Source organism: Macaca thibetana, chromosome 4 (assembly GCF_024542745.1).
Source record: "Macaca thibetana thibetana isolate TM-01 chromosome 4, ASM2454274v1, whole genome shotgun sequence".
NCBI classification, from domain to species: domain Eukaryota; kingdom Metazoa; phylum Chordata; class Mammalia; order Primates; family Cercopithecidae; genus Macaca; species Macaca thibetana.
In genome coordinates, this window is record NC_065581.1 from 121,096,427 (window position 1) to 121,111,742 (window position 15,316).

Genomic DNA, 15,316 nt, shown 5'->3' on the forward strand with positions numbered 1-15,316 from the left:
GCACAGGAGGTAAGTTAGTTTGGCCTATTGCAGCGTCCTAGCATCTGTCGCGTTTCTCGTGTGTGATCAGGCTTAGGCAGCCCATCCTGGCGGTGACTTGAGCTAGCAGGCCCCACTGCGGACTCCGCGCCGGCTCGGGTCTACCTGCGCCAGCGCTGTACCTGGGCGACCTTGGCTTTGCCCCCACCAGTGACCCGGCCCGCCGGTCGTGTGGGTGCCGCTTCGCTCCCCCCGCCTCGGCCGCCGACCCCCAGCTCCCCGGCGGGGCCTCCTCCTGCCACGTGACGCCCCCGCCAGGGGCCCCAGCGCCCTCCTCGCAGCCGTGCCGTTCCGGCTCCTGAGCCCCGCCTGCGCGCGGCCTCCTCGGCTCAGCCATCCTCTTGGCTGCCGCGGGCGGCAAAGCCCACGGCATCTGCCATTTGTCATTCAGCCCGTCGGTACCGCCCCGAGCCTTGATTTAGACACGGCTGGGGCGTGCTCTGGCCTCACTCTCCGGGCGGGTGCTGGACGGACGGACGGGGCAGCAGCACTCACAGCCCAGCTGCGCGGGGCCTTGGCGCGCGGGGTGCTTCCCCCGGTCGCCGTCATGGCCGCAGAGGTGGCACGCCCCAGCAGCCTCGCCTGAGCTCCGGGGGTCGTTGCCCCGCAGGGTAGGTGTCTGGGTACTCGCGGCCGCGGCGGGCGGGCTGGGGGCAGCTGTGGCCGTGCATTGCCGCGCTGCGAGGACGGCGCTGGGTTCGCGGCCGCAAGGAGGGTGTGCCTTTGCCGCGCTGCCTACGTGCAGGTCCGGGCTCCACGGGCCCGGGTGCGGGACCCCGCAGATCGTCACCCGCAACCCAGGCCGCCCCACCGCGAGTGCCGCCAGCCCCCCGGACGCCGCTGCCAGAGGCGTTCGCGCCTATCTGGTATGCGGTCCATAGACCCGATTCTTACAGCCTGGCGCTCTAACCTCGCCAACGGGCCAGGAAAAAAACAGAACAAGGAAAAGAAGAAAAAGTCTGTTGAAAGTAATAATGGAACTAGACGGTAACTGTGCTTTAGTCTCTTATGGAAAATATGATTATTTTGACGCTTTAGTATTACAGACTGTATCAGACATACTCTTAAAAGTATTTTAAAATGTGGGGTCCTAAAAATTTCCTAGATCGGGACAGCTGATAATGCAACTTCGGTTAGTCTCCGCATCCAACTTTCAGGGCGGAGTGGGGATTTCTACCTTTTACTGAATATACTCCTGTAATTTTGAATATTTTTTCTCATCAAATGTGTTACTTTCATGTTTTAGGAAACCAATAAAAATCAAAAATAGAAACACCCAGCTTAGGTCCTCCTTCTTCCAGGAATCCTCCTCTAACCCCTCCCTCCCAGGCAGGATCGGAGGCCCCTCCCGGGTGCTTTCTGGGGCCTCACTGAGGTCCTGGTCCCCTAAGTGCTCCCCCGCAGCCCCTCCGCATATTAACCCATGGGTCGCGCTGGGCCCAGAGATTGCTTACTTGGCACATGGTAAGTGATTAATACTGTTTAATGACCGAGGGAAAAGATAAAATGTTCTCTGATGTTTCACGCTTTTCACTCTGAAGTTAAATAGTGGTAAATTTATATGCGCTTAGATAAGAACATTTAACAGTTAAGGATCTGGAAAAGTTGACGACGTCCGATGTCCGTGTTTCCTGATCCAGCAGTTGCACGCCTGGGTATTCATCCTTAACAACAATGTTTTTCAGAATTTGAAGTCCATTTTAGTGGGTCGTAAAGTCATTTAAGTGGATGATCAGAATTTGTAAAACACAGAGAATAGAACGTCAGTGTCTCTCAGGTCATAGAGGTGTTCGCTTTATGAATCTCTCCTCCTCTCCTCAGTTTCATACATACACAAATGTGTGTCATGATGTAAAACGTCATTCCTTAGTATGAGTCATGGACAAAAAAGTTTGAAAGCCACTGCCCTAGATAAATTTTAATACATGTCCACAAGCAGACGTGTACAAGAAGGTTGACTGTAATAGCAGAAAACTGGAAGCCACCTTTATGCCCACCTGAAGGAGAAAGATAAATTATACACCAGTCATAAAAAGGGCACACTGTACAGTGGCCAACGAAATATTTTTGTGTTTCAACACAAATGCCTTTCAGTGTTGAACCAAAAAAAAAAAAAAAAGTTGCCAGAGAATGTTGTGTGATATCATCTATGTAAAATTCAGAACCTGATGGAGCAAAGCTATTGTTTAGGGATGCATATATAGGCATTAAAAGTAGTAAAGAAAAAAGGTCAAGCTAATGGTCACCTCCTGGTGGGGAGGAGAGGGTCTGGGGTTCAGAGATGCTGGAAATGCTTTATCGCCTGACCTGTGCAATGGTTATATGGGTGTTTGCTTTGTAACTCTTTGTTAAATGATACACACTAAGCTTGAATGTCACATTTCTCCCCAAATATATTAAAATATGGGTGTCACAAACTGAAGAAGCGTGAGTCTAGGGCTCTACGTCTGTTATTGTTATTGCCTGGCTTCTTTTTAGAAAAAAAAAAATCTTGCTCAGGGAGGAGTACCTAGGGAACTTATCAATAATGTTTTATTTCATAAATTCCATGGTAGACGTATCAGTATTTATTAAATTATTCTTTATTCTTATAACTTAATTTATAATATTTCAAAAAGCATTTAGGAGAAAATATCATTTGGGGTGTTTGCTTTCCCAAAAGTCACATTTACATATTTTATACACAACTGGAATATTTTATGTAGTAATTTTAGCTAAAATCAAATTTTGTTATGAAAAATGAAAACTAAAAAGTATATAAAAATCACAGAACTTTACAGACTTTCAGGGTTTTAAAATGCTAACATGTATTTACTGCAATAATTTCTGTTCCTCAGTTCTTTTAGGCCACATTTTTAGTGCTCAGTAGCCACATATTACTTTTATATTTTATTTTGTGATATATTTTATATTATAATATGTTATAGAACAGAATATTCCCATCATTGCAGAAATTTCTCTTGGAAAACATTCTGGATACAAATATTTGTTATACACTTGGAGATATTAAACTATAGACATTAATCTGTATGCTTTTTGTCTTAAGATACTCTACTATTAATGAAATGTATTCTGAATATTTTTCTAACAATTATGTTTTGTCCACATTTTGTTCTTTAATTTACCTGAAACATGTATATGTTTAGATGTATATATTTTATGTTATGAAATCAAGCTTAATTCATTTTCAGATTCCCATGTGAAAAGGTAATTGTTCCAATATCAGTGATTAGCAGTGCCGCTTCTGTCACATACAGTACCCAGATATGCTTGGGCTTATTTCCAGGCTGTTAATCCTGGTTTGTTTATTTGTCATCTGAAAATACTGCCGATTTTCATTTACTGTTGTTTTCTATGTAGTATATTGTTCAGTTCTAAGAATTAAAAATTTTTTCATTGTGATATTTTTTCTTCCCCTAACAGATTTGTAGAAAGTAGTCTAGTTCCAATGTGGAAGGTTTTGTGAGTTATCCTTTTGTTACTGATTTCTAATTTGCCCTGTAGTCAGCATACATGTCAAGGCCACTAATTCTTTGAAATTCGAGAATTGCTTTATGGTTTTCACTGCTCCTTGTATCATCAAGAATAATTTGTAGTCACAGACTTTTGAGGCAAGGTATGTAGGTGTGTGTATATACATAATGTATATACATACGCACTTTATATATAGATTATATGTATATCTCACTGTAGAATTTATATAAAAATTAAATATATTTGTATAAATTTATATATATAAATAAAATCTCCTGTCTCTAAGGTTTATGTTTCATCAATTCAGGAAAATTTTGTCTTTTATCTCTTTATTTTCACCTGTTTTTATCCTATTCTTTCCTTTAGGAGCTACGATTAGACTTCTGTTAGACTTCCTCACTCTGTCACCCACATCTTTTAAGGTACATTTAATGTATTTAATATATTTTTTATCCATGTTGAATTCTACATACATTTTTTAGTTCTATAATTTATGTACAACAAAAAAAGCGTGTAGCTTGATGAAATTTACATATGTGTATACCTTTGTGATTACTACCCAGATAAACATATAAAACATGTTCATTCCTTCTGCCCCTTCCTGTCAATGGAGCCACTCGCTTCCCCCAGTCAACTACTGTCCTGATTTCTGTGATCATGGATTATTTTCAAGTGTTTTTTAAAACTTCATATAAATGGAGTCATAGAGTTTATTCTTTTGTTCATGTTGTATTCATCCATGTTGCATGTATAAGTATTTTTGTTTGTTTTTTATTTTTGCTTTATATCAAGGGTTGGCAAACTGTGGCCTGTGGGCCAATTCCAACCCACTGCATATTTTTGTTTATAAAATTTTATTGGGCTGGTTTCCGTGGCTCCTGTCTATAATCCCAGCCACTCAAGAGGCTGAGGCAGGAGAATCTCTTGAGCTCAAGAGTTTGAGCTTACAATGAACTGTGATCATGCCACTGCACTGCAGCCTGGGTGACAGTAAGATGACCCCATCTTAAAAAAAAAAAAAAAAAATTACTGGAACATAGTTATGCCCATTTGGCAGAGTTGAGTAGTTATTACAGAGGCCATATGGCCCACAAAGTCTAAACTATTTACCAAGTGACCATTTACAGAAAAAAATTTATTGACCCCTCTTCTATGGTATTACATTATGTGGATCTATAATATAAGCAATTTACTTATTCATTTTCTTGTTGGGCTGTTAAGAATTAAATTGTGAAGAATGTTCTTCCAACATCCGTTGGTAGACATACATCTATCAGCTATATACCAAGGAGTTGAACTGATGGTCTTTGGTAGGTTGGTTGCATTTCCCTAAATACTAATAATGTTGAACATCTTAAAATATCTTAATCAGCCATTTCGATTTCCTTTGTGACCTGCCTATTGAAATATTTTGCCCATTTAAAAAAAAAATAGGTTATCTTTTTATTAATGATTTTTAGTTCCTAATATAATCTGGATAGGGAATCTTTGTTGGGTACATGTTTGCAAGTATTTCCTACCCTGAAGTTTGCCTGTTTATTCTCTTAATAGTACCTTTTGATGAGCAGAATTATTCCTTTGAAGTTTGGTTTATCAGGATTTGGGAGTGGGTAAAAAGGGGAAGGGGGTGGAAGTTAGTGCTTTTTTGCATCCTACCTGTAAAATTTTCTTCCTACCCTCAAATTTGCCCACTCTCAAGGTTTTGAAGACATTTGCCTTTGTTTTCCTCCAGAAACTTTACAGTTTTAGCTGTTGGGTCTGTGATTATCACCAGTTGATTTTCGTGTATGGTGTGAGGTAGGGATCAAGATTTCTTTTTTTTTTTTTTTTTTAGACGGAGTCTCACTCTGTTACCCAGGCTGGAGTGCAGTGGTGTGATCTCGGCTCACTGCGAGCTCCGCCTCTCGGGTTCATGCCATTCTCCTGCCTCAGCCTCCTGAGTAGCTGGGACTACAGGCGCCCACATTAACCATGCCCGACTAATTTTTTGTATGTTTAGTAGAGACAGGGTTTCACCGTGTGAGCCAGGATGGTCTCAATCTCCTGACCTCATGATCCTCCCGCCTCGGCCTCCCAAAGTGCTGGGATTACAGGAGTGAGCTACCATGCCCAGCCTCAAGATTTATTTTCTGTATGGACATTCATCTACTCTACACATTTACTGAAAAAAACAGCACTTTTCTTTTCCCATTGAATTGCATGGGGACTTTGTTGATAAATGAATGGTCATATATTTGGGTCTGTTTCTGGACTCTATTCTGTTCCACTTGGACTAATTATCCGTTCTTGCATCAGTACCATACTTTTTTAATTACTGTCGTTTATGGTAAGTCTTGACATGGTATTGTAAACCGTCCAGTTTTGTTCTTTTAAACAAATGTTTTGATTATTTAAGTGCTTTATATTTCCATATAAATTTTCAAATGTGCTTGTCAATGTCCATTAATAATAATAAAAAAAAAAGGTCTACCAGACTTTTGACTGGGATTGCATTGACTCTGCAGAGCAACTTTGGGAAAGTGAACATTTTAACAGAATTGAGTCTTTCCCTTCATTGAATAAATTCTTCTACAGTTACTTTCAACATGTTCTGTATATTCAGTGTAGAGGACTTACACATTATTCAGTTTATTTCTAGACATTTAATGATTTTTGATGCTGTTGCAGGTGGTGGCGTGTTTTTTTTTTCCCCCAGTTTTATTTTCCAAACATCTTGCCTAGTGTATGGAAACAAAATTTGTTTTTATATATTGATCTTGTATTTTGTACCCTTGCTAAATTCACTTTTAGTTCTGGTAGTATGCAGATTCTTTTTTTTTAATGTGCTGTCATGCCATCTGGGAAAAAAATGGTTTAAATATGCCTTTACAATTCTATTATCTTTTTCTCCTTTTCTTGCCTTATTGCACTGGCTGGGACCTCTAGAACAATATTTAACAGCAGTATTAACAATGTATATCCTTGCTTTTTCCTCATCTTAAGGGGAGAATGCCTCTACATTTCACTATTAAGGGTGATGTTTACTGTACTTTTTTTTGGTAGATGTTCTTTACCAGATTGAGGAAATTTTCTTCTGTTTCTAGTTCACTGAGAATTGCTTTCACAAATGAGTATTGAATTTTCAAATTCATTTTATTCTGAAATAATTTTAAATTTACAAGAATTGCAGAGATAGTGCAGTGTTTTTGTATACCCTTCACCAACTTCCTCTCATGTGAACATCTTACATAACCGTTGTAAAGTACCAAAGTTAAGAAATTAACATTGGCACAATAGTATTAATGAAACTATACACTTTATTCAGATTACCACTGTTTTCCCTCTAATATTCTTTTTTTTAAATTTCAGGATCCAACCCATATACCACATGGTGTTTAGTTTTCATGTCTCCCTCGTTTACTCCGATCTGTGACAATTTCTCAGTCTTTCATATCTGGTCACTTTTGAAGAGTACTGGTATGTGTTTTGTAAAATGCATCTCAATTTGGATTTATCCGATGTTTTCTGACAATTAGACTGAGGTTATGGATTTTGAGAGAAGAATATCGCAGAGCTGTTGTGCCCTTCTCATTGTATCACATATGGCAACATATGATAATCACATCGACTGATGATAACTTTGATCACATGGCCAGATGGTGTCTGGCAAGGTTTCTTATTGTAATGTTCCTTTTTCCCCCTTTCCATAGTCTATTTGTTAGGAGAAAGTCCACAGTCAAGGGAAGGAAAGGTATCAAATAATTTGTGGACATATGTTAAAACCACCACAGTGATTAATAAATATTTTGAGGTAGTACAAATATTCTATTTCTCTTTAAAATTTTGTCCAATAATTTTAGTATTCAGTGGATCTTGCCTGCAACAATTATTATTGTGGTATTCTAATGGTGATTTTCCATTTTCTTCCTTTTTTTACATTTATTAATAGGAATTCTTCTCTAAGAAAGATTGGTCCCTTTTCTCCCATTGATTTATTATTCAGTCAGTTATTTATGTCCATGTATATTGATGGATATTTATTTTAGTCTTTGAGCTATTATCTAATATCATTTTTATATTGCTTAAATTGTTCCAGCTTTGGCATTGGGATTTTTTCAGGTTGGCTCTTTTGTCCTTTTGAAATGTCGCCATTAAAAATTTTTATTTTTTTATCATTTCCTTACTGTCTGGCACTATGAGATGCTCCAGGCTCATTTAGTATTTTCCCTTCCCCAACCTTAGAATCAGCCATTTCTCCAAAATGTCTTGATTCCTTTTACTGGATGATGGTATTAGAAACCAAGATCTGTGTGCTATGTGTCCTTACTGCTACTGAGATATTACTGTTTCTTGGCCCTCTGTGGACAGAGCTAGGAGTTATTTGTATGTATACTCAATTTTTAATTTTGTCAAAATCTTTTTCTGCATCTATTGAGATTATGACTTTTCTTAGTTTGATGACATGAAGAATTACAAATATCTGACATTTTAAAGGATGTTTTTCCAGTATTCCTTAGAACTTTGCAAGTATTAAAAGGTTTGTTTTAGAATGTCTAGCTCTCCATATTGCCTGAACAAATCTTCCTAAGATAACTCTCATGATTTTCATATGTCATAGGGGAGAAACCTTCTTTTGTTTTTCTGCTGAATTGTTTGGCTATTTTGGACCTTTCCCATTCCATATGAGTTTTAGTACATGTTTATGAAGTTTCTTGAAAAGTCCTATTGGGATTTTTATAGAAATGGCTTTGAATTTATAGATCAATATGAGAAGAATGGGCATATTTGCAATATTCAGTTTTTTCTTTGTCATGTCTTTTTTGTGTCCTTCAATGATATGATACAAACAAAGGACTTGCACATTTTTTTTTACATTTATTTCTAAATCCTGATGATTTTTGTTGCTACTGTGAATAGGTTCTCTTAGTTTCCTATTTTCTAACCAGCTAGTTATTACTTCATAAATAATATTATATTTCCGTTTACATAAATACATAATTTGCAAGAAATAATTTTTTTCTTTTCCTTCTGATCTTCATATCTCTTATTCTTTTGTTTTTGTCTACTTTCACTGGCTAGGACCCCCAGTGCAATGAAGAATAGTGGTACTGATCATGAACATTCTTATTTTGTTCCTGACTTACATGAGAATACTTCTGTAGCACTGAAGCTTAGTGTGATGTTGTTGCTGAATATTTAAAGTTCTCTTCTTCTAGTTCTCTAAGAGTTTTATATCATGAATCATATTGGATTTATTAAGTGTTTTTTTTCTGAATCTATTGGACTGTGAAGCCAGATTGCTTGCATTCAATTCCTACTTCTGCTGCTCTGCTGCCATGTAGTGTAACCTTGGGCAGTTACTTCTCTGTATCTCAATTTTCTCATCTTTAAATTTAGGTAAAATGTCTACCATATAAGGTTGTTGAGAGGATTCAACGAGTTAATACATAAAATAGGGTAAGAATTGTGCTTATTCCTAGGAAGTACTCATTTTTTTTCTTCATTTCTTAGTGTTAGGTTATTTTAATTTAAATTGTTGTAATAAGCAAATTAATTACTAAATCATCTTGCACTCTTAAGTAACCTTACACATATTTGTTTACATAATTTGGATTTAATTTACTGTTTTAATTTTTCGATGTAATATTCATGAGTCATAAAGTGACTGTTCTTTTGCTATAGCAAAGGACATAAAGAATGATGGATTCCTAGAACAACATTACACAAGAGCTTAGCAACTGAGGTGGCAACATTCCTAACTTTCTGGAGTGATTTATATCTGAGTCTTTTGATAAGCTGGAGATAGAGATAGCTCTTGCATGACCAAATTCAGAAGTTGGCATATATTTTGGAAAATCATCACTAAACAAAAAGGAAAAGTGATTCTAGCTTTTCTCTGTGTTTCACATTACATCATTAATACATTGTATTATTTGCATATGGAGATTTCCATATTTGGAATATGTGGAAAGATTCATTCACCAGTGATGTACTGAGCACTTTCTTTGTGCCAGGCAATGTGTTTTGTTGGCTTGGGGGCATATCTTTGCTCTTGAGGAACTTAGGGGTCAATTAGGATCAATCTTGAAGTTGAAGGCAGGCCTATTTGTATCATTCAGGGAAACTCAATGATCATTTTTTAAAATAATAAAATTGAACTTTCTCTTCCATTTGCATTCTGAAACACAGGAAAAAAAATGAACTTTCTAATATATTTCCTTCCTGTTTCTTTCACTCCCCTCAGCATCTTGGTTTAGGCCCTTGTCACCCTATGCTATTTTTCCCTGTATTGACTTCTTCCCTTCCTATCATGTGTAATGACCACTGGGGTCAGTTCCCTGAAAAAAGTCCTTTAGTGGCATCCCAATACTTGCAAGGTTCTTGCTTCTTAGCAAGACAATAGTCCTTTTTTGCCTGTTCCTAACTTACTTTGCTGGCCTTCTTCTCTGATTTCTCAGAACTAATCCAGTAATACAAGTGGTCCTAACCACTCATCAGCCCCTAAAGGATTCACTCTCCTGCTTTTGCAGCTGTGTTCTTATTTGTGCCAGTTCCTCTGCCTTAAATGTTTTCTCCCCAACTAATTTTCAACCATTTTTTTTCAAGCTCTGTTCAGAGAATACTCACTCTACAACCCTACTAGCTACATAGAAACCCTATAATTTATAATCTGTAACCCATGTTAAATTCTTACCTTTCATCACCAATCTTTATATCTAAATTTCCAGATGGTCAGGTTCTTAGATAGGGTTCAAGTGGCTGACATGATACTTTGCATACAAAGAGCTATTGCCAAATAGCTACCACTACTAAGTACCTACTATAATTGTGCTACAATTTTGCAAAGTAAGTATTATTATCTCTCTTAAATTGTGAAGAAACTTAGTATCAAAGAGAATAGGAAACTTGCCTAACACTATATAGTTAGTAAGTGGCAAAACAGGTTTGTCTGAATCAGGGCTCTTGCTCTTTCTTCTATGCCATACTGCCTTTGTGTTAAAAATAAAGAAATAGTTAAAATCAAGAACAGAAGCATTTATGGTAAAACACACACTGAAAATGGCATATACAATGAAAACTTTGCTTTCATTGCCATTATACTATAGAATCTTCACTTTGGTGACCATGATAGTTGCTATGGACTAACTGGTGTACTCCTACTTTCTTTGGAATTTCCTTCTAAGTTTTTGTTGATACTAATGAATAAGGTTTGAATATTCTAATTTTGGCTTATTTGGGGGTAAGAAAAAAAGTAAAGTTTAGTCACACTTTGCTTGGTGTTTGTTTTATTTTAAGTAGAAAATTTTACATTTGCCTAATAACCTTTGCTGGGCAATGGATAAGGTAAAAAGAGTCTACTTATCTTTCATAAAGTACTTTTTCTCTGCTTCTGTTGAGGCATGAAATACTTGGGGAGGAAAAATATATGAACTCTGCCATTCTTAAGTATATAGCTTGATGAGTTTATATATATATACACACACACACACATATACATTCACACACCTGTGTAATCACAACCAAGACCAAGATAGACAATATTACATCCATCGAGGAGAAAATTCTCTCATCTACCTCCTGGCCAACACCTCCCCTGTGGATCACACTCTTCTGATGTCCATCACTGTAGATTAGTTTTGTCTATTCCTTCCCCTCCTCCCCCTTCCCCGAGATGGTATCTCACTCTGCCAGCCAGGCTAGAGTGTGGTTGCATGATGACAGGATGACAGTTCACAGCAGCCTCAACCTCCCAGGCTCAAGCAATCCTCCCACCTGAGCCTCCCTGTTTTGTCTATTATTGAATTTTAAGTATAACCAAATAAGATGTACTTTTTTGTGTCTGGCTTTAATTCGGCATAAATTTTTGAGAGTTATCTGTGCTGATGCATCTATCAATAGGTGGTTCTTTTTGTATTTTTTCTGAGTAGGAATCCATTACCACAATTCGTTTATCCATTCTGTTAATAGCTATGTGGGTGTGTTCTAGTTTGGGTTCTTACAAATAGACCTGCTGTGAATACTCATACACAAGTCTTTTGGTGGACATTTGCAGTATTTCACCAAGGAACAAATCTGAAACTAGAATTGTTAGGCCATAGGGGAGCCAAACAGTTTACAAAACTGAATGCATATGTGTACACTTTTGCTAGCAATAGAGTTGTAGTTGTAGTGCGCATTTTCATCAGCACCTGATATTGTTAGTCTTTTTCACTTTAAGCCCTCTGGTGGGTTTGAGGTGATATCTCATGGCTTCATGGTCTCATGGTTTTCATGTGCATTTCCTTGATGATTTCATGACTTTTCTGTTTATCTTTTAATGCTGTCTTGTGGTGTTCTAATGAAATCCAGTTTATCAGTTTTTTAATAGTTTGTTTTTTGTCCTATTTAAGAAATCTTTGTCTATCCCTCAATCAAGAAGATATCCATTTTTTTTTTTACATTTATATCTGTGACCCATTCCATCATCTATCTCAAATTAATTTCTGTATGATGTGAGATAAGGGTCAAGGTTAATTTTTTCAGGATCAAAATTTAATTGCTCTGGAATCTTTTGAGGAATTTTTCTTTCCCTCCATTGAATTGCATGGTACCCTTGTTGAAAATCAAATGCCTGAGTATGTGCATCTGTTTCTGAACTCTAAGGTCTGTGTCCTTGTTCTGTTTGTCTACCTCATGATCGAAGATGGCTAGCCAAGTTCTAGCTATGATGTCTGTATTTCAGTCAGCAAAAAAAAAAAAAAAATGGAATAAATAAGACTCTGCTCCTGCTTCAGGACAATAACCAGAATTTGCACATGACATTTGTGCCTATATCGTGTCAGTAACGTGACAACCTTTATCTTCAAGGGACATTGAGAAATGTTTTTATTCTGGGGAGTCATGTGCCCATATAAAATTCAGAGATTATATTACAAAGAAAGAAGGGAAGAATGAATATCAGAGAAAATTGGCAGTCTTTGCCATACTTTTTGTTTATGAGCACTTTGTAGGTGCTTAATAAACATTCATTTGATTCAATTTCATCTACTTCTCATTGAAGCCTTCTTGGTCAACTTTTGCTTGTAATCATGCATGCAGACATTGCAGCTCTGTGATAGGACTCTCCCAGATCCACCTAATAAGAAGTGTGCCCTGTAGTAATGGGGTCAGCTACTTCCTAGTGAGAGAAATGTCCAGACCTTGTTAAAGTTCTCTCAAATCCCCCAGTGTTTCTTCTTTATGTGTCACTATTGTGATCATAGCAGTTCGGAGAAAATGAGACCCTAAATCAAGAAAATTTAAAGGACAATGTGGCTCAGCAGGTCTCAAAATAGAGTGAACGATGGTGGGAGGGTGACCAGGTTAAACAGTTTTTGGTTTTGGTTAACTCCTGACCATCCTTTATCCTTGATATTTTTGGAAAAAAGATTAGAGGTCTAGATTTCAGTTCTTCTCTTTGCTTTAATTTTATGGCTGGCCACCATTAATATAGCCAGTAATGTAGGTATTTTATGGAAATACTTATTATTACTCGGCTTTGAAACAAGAGCTTCTGTTTTATAATTAAGATTTGAGCCCATCAAGTGTTAAATTTTCTTTTCTCTTTCATCCCTGGAAAATATATTATGAAATTTATAGAAAGGGTGATCTTTCTTCCTTTAGTCTTCAGGCAAAAGAAATCCTTATATTTCAGATTTGAAACATTTTGTATAAGCATATATATCATAACAGTGTTTGAATTTTAAGTGGTATGAGTATCTTATGACAGTATAGCTTTTAAAGATATTTAACTTAGAAAACATTCATAAATTTATTCAACAAATATTTATAGGAAGTAAACATAATTTCAAACTTTGACCAAAGTGGTTCACACATAAATACAAAGTATAGAAATATGTTTAAATTATGTAGCTTAGAGTCATGTTTCCTTGGCTTAACTTACTCCTCAAATTAGTTTAACATTTATCCCCTTTCCCAAAGCAAAGCAAAAACAAAAAAGAAAAAAAAACCCAAAAACCGTAACAACAAAAAAGCAAAAGCCAAAAATTATGCATTGTTTATTGAATGATATGAAAAGGTAGCTCGATACATGCATACAAATATCTGTATAATACTGAAATTGAAGTTTTTTGTTAATTAACTTTAAGGATAAATTGAAAGGGACCCTACTTTACTGTGAGTATTTTCTGTGTTGACCACTTGTTGTGAATCATTTTATTTAATTGTTCCAACAACCTGAGAATAGATAGTTTTATCTCCTTTGTACAAATAAGAAAATTTTGGCTGAGAAACAATGAAGCCTTTCCCAATATCAGACAGTTAATAAGTAATACAGCAAGCATCTGACCTCTGATCACTTGGATTCTGAGCACAGGAGGCCTGTTCTTTTGTGATGGTTCTATCTTATTGTTTCTTAATTGTTCCCATTAGATGATGACAAGATAGGGGCATCACTTTGAGAAATGTGACATAGTCCAATTACCTCCATGAGGTGAGAAAATCTGAAATTAATGCAAATTTGCTATGAGCAAACACATCAGAAACTGACATGTATTATAATGAGACTTTATAATGAGACTTTTAATTGGATTAGAGCCCCACTCTTAAGGCATCATTTAACCTTAATTACCTCCCTGATGGTCCTATCTCCAAATACAGTCACATTAGGGGTTGGGTTTTCAACATTTGAATTTTGAGGACACATTTGAATCTGTAACAGTGGATTTTCCAGAAACGCAAGCAGGAATAAAATGTTGGGACCGAATATGAGCTGCTCCAGTGGTCACACTGCTGTCTCTCATCATCTTCCACATATTTTTTTTGTGTGTGTGAATAATAGTAGTAGTTATAATGTCATTAGTTTCATTTCATTCCTACTTGAGGTTTCAAGAGCTAGTGTGAAGTAGGGCTGCCTTGTTAAATCTGTCTGCACTTTTGTGGAGTGTAAAATCAGTGTCATACGCTTTAATGGTAATACCTTGTCACATTCAGAGATGTTTAAAACTGCAATCTAGAAAATTGCTTTTAAACAGCGGGGGAAAGATGTTCATATTCTCAGAGGACACGATGTGGAACATGTGGACATCCCATGCACTGTGAGGTTTTAAAATTTACAATATATAGGAAAATTCCTCATTTTTCTGATACCTTTCTGAGATTATCAAAATAATACAGATCCAAACCTAGTCTTTCCCACATTGTAAGTTATAAATTTCACCAGTATACTTTAGGGAGTTCCTGGTCCATAACAATTTTGAAATCCTTCACCAGATTCCAGGAAGCCTGGGGAGTAAAATGCTTCTTGATTAGGCACTGATTAGGCCCTCCTTGTTCATCATTTTCAGAAGCACTGGCCCTGCCCACTAAGGAGTTCTTTTATTTTATTTATTTATTTTTTCCTTAGCCACATATGAAGTGGACATTTGAGAATCTGCCCTAGTTGGGAACTGAGCAACTCTTTCTATCCACTTCCTGCATATAGAGTGTTGGGGACCAAAGGATCATTTTAACACTTCAGCTGATAGGCTTATTCTTTTTGGCAGCACAGTGCTCTACAAAATTTGGAAGGTTTCTTATCTGTTTGTCGCCAATCAATTCTGTGTGGTAGTAAACACAGCCCTAGAATTTTCTTTTGTCATGCATGAGTCCTGGCTCTCAGATTTGCTACACTGATTTGCATTCTCACTCCCATAGCTGTCTTTCTGGTCCTAAAGGAAGTTATCTTGGGACTGGCTGGCTTCTATTGGAAAGCTTTACTTTTAATCTGATCTATTCTCTCAGTCATTTTATCCACATGAAAAGATTTAATGGATATATTATCTATCCTTGAACTGAGACAAATTAG

General features: G+C 37.1%; 1 protein-coding gene across 22 annotated transcripts in view; it reads left to right on the forward strand.

Annotated features, from left to right (window-relative positions):
* The window catches only part of PLAGL1 (PLAG1 like zinc finger 1), a 114,156-nt gene that overhangs the window by 47,948 nt on the left and 50,892 nt on the right, over positions 1 to 15,316 (forward strand). For 18 of the 22 annotated variants that reach the window (XM_050787382.1, XM_050787390.1, XM_050787386.1 and 15 more), the window contains exon 1: positions 356 to 650. The exons of 2 other annotated variants lie outside the window; for them this stretch is intronic. The gene's annotated coding sequence lies outside the window, so the exon portion shown is untranslated. Of the gene's footprint in view, positions 1 to 353; positions 651 to 3,879; positions 3,936 to 15,316 lie in introns of those variants that run through there. 2 more of the 22 variants (XM_050787385.1, XM_050787401.1) reach the window with 2 other exon arrangements.